At 40.9% G+C, this 20,437-nt stretch overlaps 1 protein-coding gene and 1 pseudogene across 1 annotated transcript in view; one reads left to right on the forward strand and one right to left on the reverse strand.

Moving 5' to 3' along the window:
- The window catches only part of igsf9bb (immunoglobulin superfamily, member 9Bb), a 669,303-nt gene that overhangs the window by 414,989 nt on the left and 233,877 nt on the right, over positions 1 to 20,437 (reverse strand). The window lies entirely within an intron of this gene.
- On the forward strand, positions 7,917 to 8,753 carry LOC132829519 (small ribosomal subunit protein eS1-like; annotated as a pseudogene).

Raw genomic sequence — 20,437 nt, forward strand, 5'->3', positions numbered from 1 at the left:
TGGCTGTGTTTGCTCTGCTTGTCGTGGTTTGTTCTTGAGGAATCTGCGGATTGTATTTTTTGAGTATCCGTTCTTCTTGAATATGTTGTATAGGTGGTTCTCTGTTTCCGAAGTTCATCTGTGCTGCAGTGTGAGGTGGCTCATTGGAATAGTATTCTGATACAGCTTCGTTTGTGTGTGTTGGGATGGTTGCTGGCTTGTTAAGTATTTGGTCAGTATTTTAGAAGAGACCATCACACACACCCCAATCACCATCAATCACATTACCAACGAAAACATCATGAAGCTAGTGGACCTGTGCCTCATCACTCACTTCACCTTCAACAACATAATCTACAAACAAACCAACGGTGCACCCATGAATCCGCTATCAGGATTCATAGCAGAAGTGGTAATGCAAAGATGAGAACAAACAGCCCGACCAACCATCAAACCAAAAATCTGGGTCTGCTACGTAGATTACACCTTTGTTATCACAAAATGAAACAAGATAGAAGAGACATTTAACATCATCAACAACACCCTCTCAGGCATAAAGTTCACCAAGGAGGAAGAAACCGACAACAAACTCGCATTCCTGGATGTCACAGTCGAAAGAACGGACAACGGAGAACTACAAACCTGTGTATACATAAAACCAACAAACACTGATCAAATACTTAACTACACCAGCAACCACCCCAACACACACAAACGAAGCTGTATCAGAACACTATTCCAATGAGCCACCTCACCCTGCAGCACAGATGAACTTCGGAAAACAGAGGAGAACCACCTATACAACGTATTCAAGAAGAACGGATACTCAAAAATTACAATCCACAGATTCCTCAAGAACAAACCACGACAAGCAGACAAAACACAGCCAAAAACCCTAACCACCTTACCATACATCAAAGAAGTTTCAGAAATGACAGCCAGACTACTTAGACCCCTCGGAATCCTAGTAGCACACAAACCCACCAACACTCTCAAACAAAAACTAACAAACTTAAAAGACCCAGTACAACCTATGGACAAAACCAACGTGTCTACAAAACTCCATGCAAGGACTGCCACAAACACTACGTAGAACAAACAGGAAGAAAGTTAGCGACCAGGATACACGAACACCAGCTAGCCACAAAAAGACATGACCCTCTCTCCCTCGTAGCCCTACACACGGAGGAAAAAAACACCACATTGACTGGGACAGGCTAAGCAAAGACATGCCAGAGAATTCCTAGAGGCTTGGCACTCCAACCACAACGCCATAAACAAACACATAGATCTCGATACCATCTATCAACCCCTCAGAAAACGAACAGGAAATGACATCACCACAAACCTCAGGAACCCCATCCAGGACAAACACATAAATAGAAAGCAGGAGACAACAGCTTCGCTTCACTTGGAGGTCGCCACTGATGATGTTACCTAGCCAGGTAATGAAATGTCTGGATATCAAATCTATAGCTCAGCGAGCAAACCTATACCATAAATGAGCTACAGACCTTCACAAACCTTACAAAAGGCTAACTAGGGAGAGAATAAGGCCCCTCAAATATCAGCAAGGTGGCCTTTGTGTGGAGCCACAGAAAATGTGGGAAAATGAATATTTTGCATCAGTATTTATTGTGGAAAAGGATATGGAAGATATAGACTGTAGGGAAATAGATGGTGACATCTTGCAAACTGTCCAGTTTACAGAGAAGTGTGGGATGTCTTGAAATGGTTAAAAGTGGATAAATCCCCAGGACCTGATCAGGTGTACCCTAGAACTCTGTGGGAAGCTAGAGAAGTGATTGCTGGGCCTCTTGCTGAGATATTTGTATCATCAATAGTTGCAGGTGAGGTGCTGGAAGATTGAAGGTTGGCAAACGTGATGCCACTGTTTAAGAAGGGCGGTAAAGACATGCCAGGGAACTATAGACCAGTGAGCCTGACCTTGGTGGTAGGCAGGTTGTTGGAGGGAATCCTGAGGAACAGGATGTACATGTATTGGAAAGGCAAGGACTGATTTGGGATAGTCAACGTGGCTTTGTGCGTGGGAAATCATGTCTCACAAACTTGATTGAGGTCTTTGAAGACATAACAAAGAAGATTGATGAGGGCAAAGCAGTAGATGCGATCTATATGGACTTCAGTAAGGTGTTTGACAAGGTTGCCCATGAGAGACTGATTAGCAAGGTTAGATCTCACAGAATACAGGGAGAATTAGCCATTTGGATACAGAACTGGCTCATAGGTAGAAGACAGAGAGAGTGGTGGTGGAGGATTGTTTTCAGACTGGAGGCCTGTGACCAGTGGAGTGCCACAAGGATCGGTCCTGGGCCCTCTACTTTTTGTCATTTACATAAATGATTTGGATGCGAACATAAGAGGTACAGTTAGTAAGTTTGCTGATGACTCCAAAATTGGAGGTGTAGTGGACAGCGAAGAGGATTACCTCAGATTACAACAGGATCTGGACCAGATGGGCCAATGGGCGAGGTGCTGCATTTTGGGAAAGCAAATCTTAGCAGGACTTATACACTTAATGGTAAGGTCCTAGGGAGTGTTGCTGAACAAAGAGACCTTGGAGTGCAGGTTCATAGCTCTTTGAAAGTGGAGTTGCAGGTAGATAGGATAGTGAAGAAGGTGTTTGGTATGCTTTCCTTTATTGGTCAGAGTATTGAGTACAGAAGTTCGAAGGTTATGTTGCAGCTGTACAGGACATTGGTTATGCCACTGTTGGAATATTGCATGCAACTCTGGTCTCTTTCCTTTCGGAAAGATGTTGTGAACTTGAAAGGGTTCAGAAAAGATTTACAAGGATGTTGCCAGGGTTGGAGGATCTGAGCTACAGGGAGAGGCTGAACAGGCTGGGGCTGTTTTCCCTAGAGTGTTGGAGGCTGGGGGGTGACCTTATAGAGGTTTACAAAATTATGAGGGACATGGATAGGATAAATAGACAAAGTCTTTGCCCTGGGGTCGGGGAGTCCCGAACTAGAAGGCATAGGTTTAGGGTGAGAGGCGAAAGATATAAAAGAGACCTAAGGGGCAATTTTTTCACGCAGAGAGTGGAATGAGCTGCCAGGGGAAGTGATGGAGGCTGGTACAATTGCAACATTTAAGAGGCATTTGGATGGGTATATGAATAGGAAGGGTTTGGGGAGATATAAGCCGGGTGCTGGCAGGTGGGACTAGATTGGGTTGGGACATCTGGTCGGCATGGACGGGTTGGACCGAAGGGTCTGTTTCCGTGCTGTACATCTCTATGACTCTATAACTGCCAGGCAGAGTTTAAATGCAAGTTGAAGATCAATGCGACTGGGACACTGTCCCAGTCTTAACTGAACTTTTGACATGTACATGACCATAAAAGTATTCAAAGTGCACCAATTACTATTTAAGCCCATAAAAAAAACTCCACAGTCTCTTCCTGAAATCCTTTATAAACACGTGTCTGTGGTTGATTTTTCACATCCACAAGCACACATATCTTTCCTGATTGAGTCTAATAAAATGCCATTTATAAAATATTGAGTTGCACATCTGACATTCCTTTAAGGGAAGAAAAATTTACATGTTATGAAGCGGTTGCAGTGACCAGACATCTCAAATGATTTAGAGCTAAGGAAATACTGATATGAAATGTTGCAAAACATGAAACATGACTGCAAATTCGTGCAGAGCAATGCAAAACAGCAATAGCAATCTGATAATGAACAGATAATTTTGTTTTGTTTTTGGCAATTCTAATCAAGGAGTAAAAATATGCCAGAACAGAGTAGTTAAAACCCCAGTACACTTGCTTTGAATATATTACTATCATGGGATCATTTATATACACCTACAAGGGCAGATGGGTCCTACGTTAACATCTCATCTGAGACACACAATCTCTCACAGTACAGCACTCGCTCAGTATTGCACTAACATGTCAGCATTGACTTCTGTACTTAGGTATCACTCAAGTGGGATTCAAAGCCAGAACCTTCCAACGCAGAGGTGAAAGGTTTGTCTGTGAGCCAGCGCTGACACAGCACTCCCACCAAGCAACATTTTTCATGCTTTTGTATTTCGAACTTCTCATGGGTCCACACAAGAAAATGTCGAGGGAACTGACCATGTAAGTGCATGGGAGATGCATGCCGAAACTGAATATCATAAAGGGAAATATATTCATATTACCATGCAGAATTCTATACATTAGTGACCAATGTGATTGCTGTACTTATCATGTGCAAAGCCCACTCTGATACTGCTCGAATCTGCTCTAAACTGTCGGCTGGAAAATCAAAGTAAAGAAATGGGTCTTAATTTTTCCCAAAATCCGACAAGTATTAATTTTGGGGAATATCATGGACGGTTTCTCTCTGCACTTCACCTCTTTCATATCTAGCTCACTTTTATGCATTCAGTAATTATGGAAGTAATTGCCATTCCGGGGCCTCTCAGGATTCCTAGCCTTAGCATCAATTTTAAAGTCCAGCTGTGCAGCACACACAGCCAAGAGATGTGCATTTAGTGCATTTAGAAAGAGGGAGCATGAATCAGACAGTACTTGGGTGGCACAACTGCTGTTTCATTGCAAGTACAAACTCACATTGTAGATATATTGTTATTTTACACCATCACCTGTCTCATTGACAGCCACTATAGTAACTACAGTTATAGCGACCAACACAGATTACCGGCCTTTAGAAGTATCCCAGCTCAGAACCCTGGGAGCTACTCTCTCCTTAATGCCCAGTGTAGTTCAGCGATCTTCTTATTGTTCAATGCGGAGGCATCACAGAATAGAAATACTTGAAACTTTTGTAAATGCTCACTTTAATTCAGCAGTAGCAGAAGTGAAGAAGGAAACGAAAATAAAAGCCACATTTGCATCTGTAAAAGGCAAGTGCTGCTTATCTTACGATCAATAACAAATTTACAGTAGGTCTGAGGAAGCGTCATATCAGACTAGAAACATTTCTCTCCACAGATGCTGCATAACCTTGCTGAATTTCTCGAGCACTTCCTGTTTTTATTTTAGACTTACAGCACTTGTGTTTTGTTTAATAGCTTTAATGCCTTTGTTTCACTCCATGAAGAGTTTAAAAATCAGCCGGTTTAACCGGATATGACTGTGCATTTAGCCATAAAAATAAAAATTGGGAATAGAAATGTAACAAATGCACTATTGATTAAGACAGTGATACCAGCTCTAAACACTAGCTTTAGCATTATCAATTTGAAACTTCTAACAAATGAATTACTGATAACTTCGAACATAAATTACATGGTTCAAAACTGATTCATTCAGAAAAGTACTTAGCGAGACTCTAAATGCTCAAAAGTACTTCAATATTCAGTTCACCCCCATTATGCTTTTAAATTGCTCTAAATGGTTCATATAGACAACTCGCTGCAATAGTTTAAGGATAACATTGAAGATCAATTTGGTTTTTCCCTTTCAATATTCAACAGGTGTAATTGAGAAGGGAAGGTGGGAGAAAGTATACAATTATTAATTATTCTTTTACACCCTTTCAATGGTGATCCAATTATTTCCCTTCATGAAATTTTTGTACACCAGGACAGCAGGAAAATCCATCCAATGGACTTGGGCACTGCTGTACCATCTGCCAACAGGAATTAAACTGTGAAGGGGCCAAATGAAGCAATTCTCGTCGTTATCTTCTTTAGTAACAGTGGACTGTTCCTTGGGAATGCAGAGAAAAATAATTCCTTTATTTGCTGATATTCAAGCATAGGGCAGTAAGTGTGTGACAGCTGCTCAGCTCTTGGCACAGGCTCAACTCTTTGGTAGATCTGACCAAGAACAAGGGGGTCTGGCCCATTGTCTTTCACATGCTGACAGATGGTGCACTGTGTTGGTATGTTGTTTGCATGCTTAGGTTGCAACACGCACGTGCATGCAGAGATATTAGATGTGCCAAGAAAAAGCCGGAATGAGACATAATAGCAGATGAAAAACATAGCATCAAAAGATATGGCAAGAAGGCAGTCATGGAGAAAGATAAAATCAAAGGCAGCTAAAGAGATAATTATCATGATAAATGACGATCTCTTGAAGCTTTTATAGTGAGAGCATTAGCAATATGTCATTCAGCACCTGAAACTTTCATATGATTCAGTTAAAAGTTCTTGACAGTCTTGAACAGATAAAAACCAATAAACCCTGAGGATGCATAACTCTCTCACAGGGTACTGAGAACGGCAAAAATGAATATTCACGAAATACTGATATTCATTTAAAGAGGCTAATGAAATTTTGGGGAAGTCTCACAACGAAGATAGGTCATATTTTCAAAAGAGTAACACAACCACACCTGATAACTGCAGATTCATGAAGCTGACCTCAACAATTGGAAAATAAATTGAATCCAAAATATAAAGAAACAAGATACACTTAATTCTACTATAATGCGTCTTTCATTAACACAAATTGGCTATAATATGATTGGTGAATAGGGAATGCTGTTTCTAAAATGTGAACTTGTAAAATGTGCGTTGGCGATAATATGATTAAATCGCCAACACTTTAAGTGTTATTTGTATTGTGTGATTTTTGTATAGCGTGGGGCTGCACAGGAACAGAACCGTCCTGGTGTAGAAGAAATGACTGCATCTATTAAATGACAGCCTCGGTTGACTGTCTGTGTGGAGTTTGCACATTCTCCCTGTGCCTGCGTGGGTTTCCTCTCGGTGCTCCGGTTTCCTCCCACAGTCCAAAGATGTGCAGGTCAGGTGATTTGGCCATGCTAAATTGCCCATAGTGTTAGGTGCATTAGTCAGAGAGGAATGGTTCTGGGTGGGTTACTCTTTGGAGGGTCGGTGTGGACTTGTTGGCAGAAGTGCCTGTTTCTACACTGTAGGGAATCTAAGAATTAATAAATGTGGCATTTTAAAGGGTATATGAATCTTGACCAATCTCATGGAATTTCTCTGAGAACTTGATAACGTAAGATGACAAGCAGGAGTTTGCATATTCCTGATGAAGGGCTTTTGCCCGAAACGTCGATTTTACTGCTCCTCAGATGCTGCCTGAACTGCTGTGCTCTTCCAGCACCACTAATCCAGAATCTGATTTCCAGCATCTGCAGTCATTGTTTTTACCTTGTTATACCACATTCAATCCACCTCGACCTGCTTCAAAAACAACTTTATTTGTCTCATCCTCTTATTCAAGCCCCATATACTTTTTTTTGCATTATTTATTTGGCTTTTTTTCTAATCAACATGTTCAGAGATGCTATGACACATTCCTGCAGCAATTGGGACCAGTACCTGGGCTTCCTGGTCCAAGGGTAGGGATACTACCACTCGGCCACGAGCTTCCTCATTTTGATTACACACCTCTGCAGCAAGTGGGATTTGAACCTGAGTCTCTTGGTCCAGGGGTAGGGACACTACTACAAGAGGATCCCCAAAAATGGCACAGTGGTTAGCACAGTTGCCTCACAGCACCAGAGACCCAGGTTCAATTCCCGCCTCAGGCGACTAACTGTGTGGCGTTTGCACATTCTCTTGTGTCTGTGTGGGTTTCCTCTGGGTGCTCCAGTTTCTTCCCACAATCCAAAAATGTGTGGGTTAGGTGAATTGGCCATGCTAAATTGTCCGTAGTATTAGGTGAAGGGGTCTGGGTGGGTTGTGTGTTGGTGTGGACTTGTTGGGCCGAAGGGCCTGTTTCCTCACTGTAAGTAATCTAATATAAAAATAAAACAGCATTTGATTTTTAACCTTTTTTCCAAGCAACCTGTTCAGAGATGTTATTAACACCTCTGGAGCCCGTGGGACTTTAAACCGTTGTACTGACTGTCACGAGGTCAGTCAGGTGGAGCTCTTAGAATATGATTTCCCTGACTGGGGCTGTTAATCTTGTCCAATCAGGGAGTCCTGGCTGACAGATAAGGACAGGAGTCACCTTTTCCAGCTCCGCGAGCAACATGGCAGTCGGCAAAAACAAGAGGCTGACCAAGGGAGGCAAAAAGGCCGCTAAGAAGAAGATCGTGGACCCCCTTCTCCAAGAAGGATTGGTACGATGTTAAGGCTCCAGCAATGTTTAACATTAGAAATGTGGGCAAGACCTTGATTACAAGAACTCAGGGAACTAAAATTGCCTCAGAAGGCTTAAAAGGCCGTGTGTTTGAAGTGAGTCTAGCTGATTTGCAGAATGATGAAGTGGCCTTCCGCAAATTTAAGTTGATCGTGGAGGACGTTCAGGGCAAAAACTGTCTCACCAACTTCCATGGCATGTACGTAACACGTGATAAGATGTGCTCTATAGTTAAAAAATAGCAGACCATGATTGAAGCCCACATTGATGTCAAACCCACAGATGGATACTTGCTTCGCCTATTTTGTGTCGGGTTCACTAAGAAACGCAGCAACCAGATTCGTAAAACCTCCTATGCTCAACACCAGCAAGTTCGTACAATTCGTAAAAAGATGGTGGAGATCATGACTCGTGAAGTGCAAACCAATGACCTTAAGGAGATTGTCAACAAGCTGATCCCAGACAGCATTGGTAAGGACATTGAAAAAGCTTGTCAGTCCATTTACCCTCTTCACGACGTTTATGTGCGAAAAGTCAAAATGTTAAAGAAGCCCAAGTTTGAATTGGGCAAACTGATGGAACTGCATGGTGAAGGAGGAAGTGGCTCAGGCAAACCATCAGGTGAAGAAACTGGTGCTAAAGTGGACCGAGCTGATGGATATGAACCCCCAGTTCAAGAAACTGTCTAAATATGTATAATAAAACATTTCTTAGACCATAAAAAAAGAACAGGAGTCACCAGTTGGAGGACGCTCAGGTGTGCGGTGGAATCCCATCCAAGCTCACTCAGCCCGGATAGAATTTCACATTGGCCCCAAGGTCCCGTACTTCCCTTAGGAGCCTGTGCCCCACAACCTGAGCCGCCTCCGGAATTTTAATTTTGTTCCCTTTCAGAGGGTAAAAAGGCGGGCCCCATATTGACTGCTGCTGCACACCATCCACCTCTTCTCCCTCATCGACCGTCCAGACACGCCTTGGCGTGCCCATTTGCCACTGGGTGGTGGGGATCCCCAGTGGAGGACCCTCTACACAGGAGTCCTCCCCCTTTCACTCGGGGAGCTGGGGTGGAGGGTGCTACACGCAGCAGTCCCCTGCAACCGCAGATTGCGGTGGTTCACGGACTCCCAGCCCAACTGCTTGTTCTGTGGTGCTGTGGAGTCCGTGGACCATGTGTATATTGGGTGTGGGCATTTGCATTCCCTCTTTGACTTCCTCAAAAACCTCCTCCTCTGCTTTTGGTTGCACTTCAGTCCCACCCTCCTGATCTTCGGGCACCCGGTACGGAGGAGGGAGGGCAGGTCTGAAGACCTCCTCGTGGGTCTGCTCCTGGGCCTGGCCAAATTGGCCATAAACAGGTCCAGGCAGCGGGCTGTGGAGGGGGTCGTGAGGGCCGACTGCCTGCCTCTCTTCCGCGGTTACGTTAGAGCCCGGGTGTCCTTGGAGAAGGAGCACGCAGTTGTTCAGGGAGAGGTGGGCACTGCAGTGAGTGGAGTGCATTATTTCCCTCTCCAACTCTATTTTTATTTAGTCCCTGCCCTCCCCTTCACTGTTTGATCACACAGCATTGACCTTTGAAGTGAAGGGCACTGCTTGTCACTGGCTACCCGGGTGTTTTCCTATCTTCCTGGTGGTGGAAATAGAATAAGGATTCATGCACTTTGTGTCTCTCACTGTGTCTCACACCTACACCCACACACACACACCATGGGTGCTGGGGAAAAAAACAGCAAAAAAAAAGAAAAAAATAAACAAAAATAAAACAGGAGATGTTTAATCCCTGCCCTCCCCTTCACTTTTTTAGAAAAAAAAACAGGAGTGTCTCTATTGTGTGTGGGTGTTTGCACTCCCTTTTTGATTTTCTTAAAAACCTTCTCTGTTTTTTGGTTGCAGTTCAGTCCCACGCTCCTGATCTTTGGGCACCCGGTACGGAGGACCTCCTCATGGGTCTGCTTCTGGGCTGACCAAACTAGCCATAAACAGATCCAGGCAGCGAGCCATGGCTGTCTACCACTGCCTTGAGCTGTTCTGGAAGAGGTGGGCACCACAGGGAGTGGAGTGTTTTATTTCCCCCTCCAATTCTATTTTGATTTAATTCCTGCCCTCCCCTTCACTTTTGTTTTGACCATGCAGCATTGCCCTTTGATGAGAAAGGCACTGCTTGTCACTGGCCACTCTGGTGTTTCCTTTCTTCCTGGTGGTGGAATATAAATAAAGATTTATGCACTTGTTGTTTTTCACTGTGTCTGACACCTGCACACACATGGCATGGGTGCTGGGGAAAAATAAGCACTACCGCTGTAAGGCAGAAATGTGAGAGGAAATTAAAAAAGAGAACAGGACTATCTGCTGGCTCTAAGGGAGCTGGATCAGTATCAAGGATAATTTATGTATAAATAAGGGACGACTTGATGACAGGATACGGGATTCTATGATGTTATTTCACTCAGGTCTCTTAGTCCAGAGGTAGGGACACTACCACTGCACCCCAAAATGCCCCCACTCTACTCATTCCTCATAACCTTGAATTGTTATTTTCTTCAGCCACTTATCCAATTCTCTTTCAAAAACCATTAACTGATCTGCTTCATCGTGGTCTCAAGCAGAATGTTACAAATCTTAATTATTTGCTGCCTAAATATGTATCCTCCTTTGTTTTTTTTTTGCCAATCACTTTAAATCAGTGCTCGCTAATTCTCGACTGTTCTGCCAATGGCACCAGCTTCTCTCTATATATTCAGTTTGGCCCTCTCAGGATTTGAGCAACTTGAACATATTCCCCCTCAGCCTTCTCTTATCTAAGGAGAATTGTCCCAAATTCTCCAATCAATGATGTTAGGTTCCTGTTTGGGTCAGCACCACAGAAGGTCTTGCTCACCTTTCTTCATTAGCCATGTGACTGCCTGCCATTAGTTAACTAGACAGCTCTGACAACACTGCTTTCCCATTTCTGCCACTGCTGGACACCTTGATATCAGGAATTCAGCGGTGTCAGCACAATCTCATCTATACTTTCTGACACCACTGAACCAGCTCAATGGTATTACTGCTTCACAATCACTCCTCAGGTACTCAGGAATCTCTATGAAGTGAAAAACAGTTTGACCGAGTGACTTTGAAAGAAACAATGTTGCTGGGTTCTGCAGTCACCTTTTCCAAATGGAGGACAAGGAATGATTTCAGCATCATAAGAAATGGGTTACAATAGTCCCTTAATCATTTTCTGTCATAGATTCTTTGTTTCTTTCATACTGTTGTACCATGAGGCTAACTACCATGTTAAATGTGCTGTCCCTAATATCTTTACGTATTTCTCCAGGCCACTGTATGCATGAAGAAAGCAAATTCCAAAGAACCTCAAGATATTGTTTATTGCATCTCCCCAACTATTTACATGTTACAAGCTTGAGTACTGTGGGCAATTCTGGAATCCACATTATAGGGTGAGATAATTGCGTTGGAGAGGGTGCAAAGGAGATTAACCAGGATTTTGTCTGAACCTGCAGTCACTTCAGATGAGATAGACTGGGATCATTTCCCTTGAAGAAGAGGAAACTGAGGGAGGACATGATTGGGATGTATAAAATGATGAGGGGTATAGATAGGAAAGACAAAAAGGAACCTCTTGCCTTGCTGGAGGGATCAGTGATCAGAGGATCTAAATTTAAGGTAAGGAGCAGGAGGTTTAGCAGGGATGAGAGGAAAATATTCTTTCACTGAGAAGGTGGTGGGAATTCAGAACTCACTGGGTGTAAGAGTAATAGAGGCAGAGATCCTCATAATATTCAAAAAGTATTTAGATGCGCAATTCCAATACCAAGGCAAACAAAGCAATGGAGAAAGTGAGGATTGCAGATGCTGGAGGTCAGAGTCAAAAAGTGTGGAGTTGGAAAAGCATAGCAGGTCAGGCAGCATCTAAGGATCAAAAGAATCGATGTTTCAGGCATAAGCCTTTTATCAGGAATATGGGCTATGTGCTGAAAATAGGATTAGAATAGTTAGATGATTTCATTTGACTGGAACAGACTCCACAGACTGAAGGGCCTTTTTCTGTGCTGTAGATCTCTAAGGCTATATGTAGTATGCATTATTACAGAGTCTGTTAGGAGGATTTGGTCTGAGGCATGTCTCCTTCAAAACCCTTAATTATTCTCTCTAATAGGAGAATACTCCTGAAGAAGGGCACATGCCCGAAACGTCGATTCTCCTGCTCTTTGGATGCTGCCTGACCTGCTGCACTTTTCCAGCGACACATTTTCAGCTCTATTCTCCCTAATAATCTGCATGACTTTTCCACATTGGGTGGTGCTTGTAGTACTCAACTAATATTAATCTTTTCAGATTCATATACAAGTCATACATGTGGAGGCCAGGTTTCTAGGTCACTTTTAAGCATTACTTTCATTACTGTACTAATATGTGTGCTGTACATATTCTGAACACCTAACAGACTTCTAGCACAGAACTACTCAGACTACTGTGACATTGTAGCTTACCTCAGAAGCTTATCAACATATTCAGCAAATCTGATTTCTAGAAATGGCATCCAGGGCTGTTTGGAGATACTATTTTCAAAATTGGTGATCTGCACAGATAATGCAAAGGATTCCTTGAAGGAAAGAGACTGACAATTCTAAGAAGCTATACTTGCTGCAAGTGGAAAGATTTTGCTTGCTTTGATAAACAGATGACCAATTTAGTTCCCCTTGTACTGCTTGGTTTGTAAAAGATCAGCCAAAAAAGTAGAGACCATATGCCAGTAACATGAAACAGACAATGAGATCAGCTATTCAATAAAAGGATGATATATTTATCCATTAAGCTGCTTTTGACTGACAAATCCCACTTTATTCTCCTGCTTCTCTAACTTGTGACAATGACAGTCATGCAATGTCCCCCTATCATTACCAGCTAAAGACTTTTTTAACATTTTTCTTCCTTCCTTTTTCTCTCTCTTTCCTCTTCTCTTGAAATAGTAAAATACCCCAGAATTATTTTTATTTTACTTCTGATTTTAGTTGTTTTTTTAACCAGTGTTAAATTCTCAGAAGAAGCTGCCTGAGATGTGCAACTATGTTGCCACTAAACTAATCTTTGAATGCCATATTGATTCAAAAATCATCCAGTTAAATATCATAGCAGTGATTCATATGTCTCACACTCTCAAGAGGGATTACAGCACAGGATGTACATGATAGCGAACTGGGACAGACTCCTCTCTTGTTCTCCCTCTTGGTGAATGGGATCCATTGCATGAGTTTGGAAAAGTTTGGTGTCATCCCTTGTATCTCAGACTTCACCAGGTCTCATTTCTAAACTCTGCCAGACAGGTGATCTGACTGACTGTGTCAGATCACCCAAAATGTCAGGTTTCAACAAAAAATAAAAAGTATGCAACAACAGAAAAAACATGTATTTAAACCAAGAAAGTCTCCATATAAACCAAAATATCAAACAACAATCCTTTTTTCAATGTGATTTGTAGTTATGACCCATTCACAATATTCACCCTGCACATTGACAAGTATTAAAGAATAATCAACTAATTATGAGGGATGTGGCTTGCTTAATGTGTTAGAAAATTATTTTGTAACAAATCAGTATTCAGGACAGTCCTTTCTAAACAAACTCCCACTGTGACCACATTTCAAGGCTTTGTCCTGTGAGCCATAGTGGGGGGTTGGGATGTGGTGCGGTGGTTGGTGGTGCTGGTGTGGAGAGGATGTGTGAGATTGGGGAAAATGGGAGGATTGGAAAAATGGGTGCATGCCTGTTAGAGTGAGGGCACAGCTATTGTAACTCAGGCAGTTCTGCAGCAGCCATCATTACCTTGGAATCAAACTGAAGTGCTAGATAATGAGGTTAATATAGACAGGCTTGACCAATGTGCAGAACAATGGCAAATGCAACGTAATCCTGAAAAGTGTGAGGTGATCCTTTTTGGACAGACTAACAAGGCAAGAGATGAAACGAAGTAAAGTAGAAACCTACGAAGTACAGGGGATCGGAGGGACCTTGATGTGTAGAACCACAGACCTTGAAGGCAACAAGACAGGTGGATAAGAGGGTTAAAAAGTCATTCTGGTCTATATTAGTCGAGGCATTGAATACAAGAACAGGGACACTATGGTAAGGCTGCATAAGACTTTATTTTGATCATTTCTAGAGTACTGTGTGCAGCACTAGTTGCCACATTGTAAGAAGAACGTGATTGCACTGGGGTGGGTGCAGAGGACATTTTCCATGATTATTTGGTGCCTCACGATGCATGAAGAAACAGTTCAGCTTTTCAACCTTAAATTTTGTTAATAACATACAGGAGATTCCAAATAGCAGAGGAGTAGTGGTATAGATGGGGTGAAAGAGGCATAACATAGCTGAACAAATTTGCAAAGAAAACCTGCAAAATGTTTTGCAAGTTCCTAAACAGAGAACCATGCTGATGGAAAATGTTTTAAATACATGCAGAAGGACCATAATTGTTGAAATCCCAAATTGAAAATCACACGTCAGCACAGGGTAGAAATGAACAAATATTTTTAAATTGTCCCTGGTTAACAAGTAATTACCATTTTTTAAACTTGTTGCAGCTGTGTAATTCAATAAATAAATAAATAGATATATAGCGTAGGTTTTGCTTCTTTGTTCATGGGATATGGGCTTGCTGGCTAGGCCAGTATTTGTTGCTGATATCTTACTGCCGAGCAGGAAGTGAAAGTGAGCTGCCTTCTTGAACAGCTCCATTCCTCGGAGTGTAGGAATGCACACCATTTTGTTAGGAAGGGAGTTCAAAGAGTTTGACCCCTGAATGCAGAAATACATCTGTTATATGAAAATGCGAGGAAGTATCTCAGAGTTTCAGGTTCTTTTAATGGAGACTTAAGATGAACTCAATTTGGTACATGCAGAGAGATAGTTTTGCATTCATTTTAGGCTACTCACTGATATTGCCATAGTTGCCTCATTTGTATAATAAAATGATGATCCAGAACTGAATTCACACTAGCATCTCTGTCACTTGGCACTTACGAAAAGTTGCAATAAAAGAATTGTGTGCTTTTTAAATCACTTGTGAGACGTGGGATGTGGGCATTGGAAGCTATCCAGCATTTATTTTGCATCCTTAGTTGCCCTTGAGAAGGTGATGGTGGGCTGTCTTGTTGAACCATTGCAGTCCATGTATTCATAAATATTAATATATATTGTTAATAAACTTGGGTTTCAAACTAATGACATTTTGCTTTTATGAAGGGGTTTAGAAATCAGTTTGGTCTGTCTTTCTGAAACAATGATGTCAAACCAGCATGTGCCAAGTGATTGTGGGGAATAAGTGAAAGAGTGCAGTTTGTGAACCTTCCAGACCAGGACTGTTGGCTAAAACTCTGCAGATTTTTAAAAGACTGAGAAAGTCTAGCATTTTAGTTGCATGAGTATACAAAGAAAAGGCTTTGCACTTTACAGGAGCAGAACTAAGAAGAAGCAGTTAAGTCAAATGTACAGATTTAAGATGGAATAAAACTTCCCTAGATTTTTGAATTACTATTAAGTGATAATTTGGGAGAATAGGAGGAATTTTATTTGCCTGCGTGTTTTCAAACTGTGCTATGTTGAGATTGCTTATTTTTTATATCTCTCTTTTGGAATAACTTTTCGTTACTGTTAAAACCAAATCTGCTTACTTTCTAGTGAAAAACAAACATGTTAAAGAAAAGTAAAATAAAACTCCAAGCCACATTTCACTCTGGGATCTAACTCATCCAGTCATAATATCATCCAGGTTCATAATCCGGTAGACACACTATGTAACCCACAGTTTTACCGCTGTGAACTAAAAGTCTAACTCATGCAACTCCTGTGAAAATCAAGGAAATATGAAGGAATACAGTTATCCTTAATATTATTTTGAATGTGGCTTACTTGTTTATTTTTATTTAAAATAATTATTCAACCTAGGCAAATCTGAATAAGTATTACTGAGGTTACGGTCAGAGTCTCAAGATTATGATGTCATTTTAACAGTGTACATGTTAATGCAAGGAGGCTGTTTGACAGAACGGTAGCAGCCCTTCTGCTTGGGGTTGGGTACCTCAGTTGGCTGGATGGGTGGTCATAAAGCAGAGTAACCCCAAGAGCATGGGTTCACTCCTGTACTGGCTGAGATCACTATGAAAGTCACTGACCTCTCAACCTCACTCCCTGCCTGAGGCATGGTGACCCTCCCCTTAAATTTTCCTCTAATGAGAGTGGGACTTTGCTTTATAGCATTCCTAGGTCTAGTCTGGAGCCCTAGGTTTGAATGGTGGGCCAGGACTTGCTGGCCATAAAAGGTGTGGTAGTAGCATGGTCAAACAGGCTAATGGTCAGATTGTAAATCCTTCCAATATGCCTTATTGTTGGAGGTTTGTGTGGGAGAATCTTGTGGTCAGCCTCCTGCAGAAAGCAAAGGCACACCACAGCAGTACTTTGGCAACACATGTGGACCAATCCAATAGCAGCCCATGGTGCAACACTCAAAATTAATTCAGTTTTTTTTATATGTCAATTGTGAAAAATATCCAATCAGTTCTATAAACAAAGTCATCCTTAGTAAAATCAAGTAGTTTGAGCCAAAATTCACAGAAACAAATTCAAGGAAATAAGACTAATAATTCAATGTTAACAAGATCTTTTTTTAAAAATCATTCAATTAGTTACTTTCTTTAGGATTAAATGCTACCTTACTGGCTAATTTATCTATCGATTATCTATGGAAGAGAGGTATGTCATTTATTTGGACAAAGAAATGGAATGTCTTCATCAATTCAAGACCTTTTTTTGCACTGCAATGTTAGTGGCACCAATTGTGAGTTACGTAGATCTGAAATTAAGGCCCAATGGTCAGCTGACACACTTTAGTAGAGTCAACTAAAGACCATCTTCTATGAAGTAGTCACTAGCATCAGTTTGAAATCTGTTCAGACCCAGATTCCAGATTTGAGATTCTTTCACACTGCAACTGTTGAATCAATATAAAGAAACTCCACTTCACATGAAGGCTAAAGCTGTTGAGTTATTACAATCTGAACTAATATTAGCTTTCACAGGTTAAATTTGCATTTGGCAGTTGTATCCTTGAATGTCAAGTAAATAATGAAAAGAATCAGGCAATGAAAGACATTTGCAATAGTGAGCTCAAAGAAAAACCTCCCACCTACAAAGTTACTCAAATCTGCATTATTTCAAATAGAATGTGATTAAGCAGATAGAGAATTTGTATTGGAATTTATACATGCACAGTTGTCATTTATTTTATACTTTGAAAGATTGTTAGATGTAGAAGAAGCTAGTTTAACTCGAGAAAACAGGAGAGGCAGCCAAAAATTAGTCAGCTGTGTATTTTATTATTCCAAATGGCTATCTTTCTTTCTATTTGTAATATTCAATAATAAAGGTATGACCAATTGCAAATTAAAACAGAACATACTCGAGACAGTCAGCAGATCAGGCTTTATATGCTTGGCATATTTTTTCTATAGCTAGCATGATGACAATCCTATGACATTCCAATGAAGAAGGAAGCACCATAGTGTGAAGTCATAAAGCCTTCAGGCTCTACAATCAAAGGATAACAATGTCTGTCAGTTCACAAAAATTACAATGCAAAATCCAGTTGCACCTAGATAAAAGAGCGACGTAAGTCAGATAAAATGTTCTTTAACAACCATCACAGATTCTAATTAAATAACAAGAATGCATCTGAGATTTAGGTTAACCTGGTTTTCAAGAAAAAAAAAGCTGTGGTTTGCTGAAATTACAAATGATAAATCACAGAAATTTGCATTCAGAAAGTAACAAAACCAAATTTCCAGCCTACTCCATGTTGCTTTATCCTCACTGCTTGATTCTAGATCTAGAAAAGCAAATGAGAACAATAGGAATTAAGAATATGGATCTGATCCCTTTGACTTTCCAACCCTTTCCATTGAAGTAGCAAGCTGATTGCTAAAAGAATATAACAGCAGGGCACCACTGCACATAGTGGATGTTAAAATGACAACCTTTCCGAAACATCAGACAGAGGCATCAAGAAGAGAGAATGAGAAGGAATACTGAATACAAGCACCCCTTTAGGCTGAATGACCTGCAATGCAACATTTATTTTTACTGGGGGAAGCTTAGAACAATAACAAAAATATACTGTGCTCTGAATATTTAACTGTTCCACTCAATGACCCGAAATTGGAATGCAAGCATAACTGCAGGCTGTAAATTCAGTATATTCAGCAATATTGAGATAAGACAAGGTCAGGGCATTCAATTGATCTGCATGTCTTTGATTTCCCAGCACAGTCTACGTGGAAGTCAGTTACTCCTATTCAACCAGATCATTTTTCAAAGAATAATAGTATTTCGGTCTCATTAAATTTCTCTGTCTAGATTGGTTCTGCTAGAGACAAAAAAAAACTGCAGATGCTGGAATCCAAAGTATTCAGGCAGGAGACTGGAAAAACACAGCAAGCCACGCAGCATTAGGAGGAGGAGTCGACTTCTCCACCTCCTGATGCTGCCTGGCTTGCTATGTTCTTCCAGCCTCCTGCCTGTCTACTTTGGTTCTGTTGGCTTATACCCTTAAACTCAATTAATGTGCAATGTGTAACACTGCCTCTCAAGCAAAATTAGCTTCACTTGTGTCAACTACCTGAATCAGCTTCAATTTAATTAGATGCTGCATCTTACTCAGGAATGATCATATTCAGATTAAAATGGCATTCACGGTGTTAGTAAGAAGCCAGCAATGGCCTTAAAGAATCGTTGAGTCCTGTTTCAAATAACACGTGAAAGGGGGTGTTCTTGGAGTCTTGGATACATACCTCTCACACAAAGAAACATACTCTCCTTTGGCTAAAATATATGAAGTAAATTGTTGCTTCCAGGCATTCAAAATCTCAACCACACATCACTGACTTCATTATTGATTCATTCCAAACAAATACAGCCACAACTCTTCAATTAGTCTGCAGATACCTGGAAGAATCCTCAACTGCGGACAATATGGTTCATGAATTTTTCAAGTTCATTTCAAAGGTAAGTGAGATTTTTTTTTCAGTCCATTTTTGTTTTAAAAAGAGACTAGCTCAGCTGTATATCTAGTTTGCAATGACCTGGTTATTTGTGGCTGCTACATTAACTCTCAGAGCCAAACATGGTTCATCTTAAATCTCTTTACAGATGCCAAGAAACTGATACATTTCAGCCAGGAACAGTGCACTGTATTATTGCACTGATGGTACACCTCTCAACTTACATGAGGATTTCCCAGGAAATAGTTCACAGCAATTAAAGGGATACATTATTTCGTAAGAACAGGAGATATGTATCATATAAACACCCAAAGCCACATTTGAATAAACTAGAATTGTGTTGTTTTAAAACAAGCAGTTCAATCAGAAGTTAATAGTTTATTCAAGGAATTTTGCAGTGATTAGTTTGAAACCCTGCCTCAGAGGCAGCGGCATCTTAAGATGTCTACGGTGTGATGTTTGCACTCTAACCTTTCGCATATTTCCTGTAAATGTCACACAAACATTCAGCTCCAGTCTTTCCAAAACGCTGTCAAGAACACCAACATTTTTGAGTCAACAAATGCTCTGACACCCTGCAAGCAAAGTTATTGATCTGCAAGTATGTAAATATATAGATTACATGCAATAGACAGGTCTTGTGTCCATCTTAGATGGATTACGTCTTTTCATGATTTATTCATCAACTGGTATGACTGGTTGAAACCTACACTGTAACTTGTGGGTCCAAACATGCCAGATCTTAAAATATAGAAATCTTATTGCACAGAAGGAAACCATCCAGCTGATTGTGTCTGCATGTGGTCAGCCGAAATCCACTTTCCAACTCTTGGTCAAAATCCATGGATTTCCATCACATCCTGGGTTTAATTCTATGTGTTCTGGCTTTGGATCTCTATTCTCACTGCAAGGCTTAGACTGTACATTCACACTCTAAGCGTGTACTGGTTTCTGTAATTATACAAGGATGTTAATGCATTGGAAGCAGCTCAGAGAAAGTTTATTGCCCTAATACTTGGAATGGCTGGACTGCCATATCAGAAAAGGTTAGATGGGCTAAACCCATACCGTCTGGAGGTTTGAAGAGTTAAAGGCAAATTAATTGAAAAGTATAAGCTCCATAGGAGACATGAGTGGAAGAATCTGGAATCAGATTCATAACTTTGGGGTCATAATTTAAAATAAGGAGCATATTTTTAAATCAGTGATGAGGAATTTATTTTCTCTGAGGGTTAAACGTCTTTGGAATTTGCTTCTGTAAAAGGCAGTGGATTGACATTCTTTAAATATTTTTAAAACAAAGATAAATAGATTCTACTAGGTGTGCAGGAACATTATGTTGAGGTTAAAA

The sequence above is a fragment of the Hemiscyllium ocellatum genome, chromosome 29, assembly GCF_020745735.1.
Source record: "Hemiscyllium ocellatum isolate sHemOce1 chromosome 29, sHemOce1.pat.X.cur, whole genome shotgun sequence".
Taxonomy (NCBI): domain Eukaryota; kingdom Metazoa; phylum Chordata; class Chondrichthyes; order Orectolobiformes; family Hemiscylliidae; genus Hemiscyllium; species Hemiscyllium ocellatum.